Below are 442 nucleotides of genomic sequence, written 5' to 3' on the forward strand. Positions count from 1 at the left end.
CCCTTCTTCAACCCTTCATTTTCACACAACCTAAACACCACTTCTCCCCCTCTTTGGCCGAACACACCACCATCTCCCTCTCCCTCATTTCTTCTTCTCCTACCCTCTTCTTTCTTCTTTTGCTCGAGGACGAGCAAACATTTTAAGTTTGGTGTGGTTAAAGCGTTGCTTTTTCGTTTTTCCATAACCATTATGGCATCCAAGGCCGGAGAAACCTCTAGAAAGAGGAAAGGGAAGGCAAAGGCTTCCACCTCCGAGTCATGGGAGATGGATAGATTCATCTCAAGGGTGCATCAAGACCATTTCTATGAAGTTGTGGCCTTGAAGAAGGTGATCCCCGAGGACCCTTTTTCACTCAAAAAGGGTGAATATCCGGAAATCCGACATGAGATCCGAAGAAGAGGTTGGGAAGTTCTTACCAACCCCATTCAACAAGTCGGAA

Source organism: Arachis duranensis, chromosome 7 (genome assembly GCF_000817695.3).
Source record: "Arachis duranensis cultivar V14167 chromosome 7, aradu.V14167.gnm2.J7QH, whole genome shotgun sequence".
Classification (NCBI taxonomy): Eukaryota; Viridiplantae; Streptophyta; class Magnoliopsida; order Fabales; family Fabaceae; genus Arachis; species Arachis duranensis.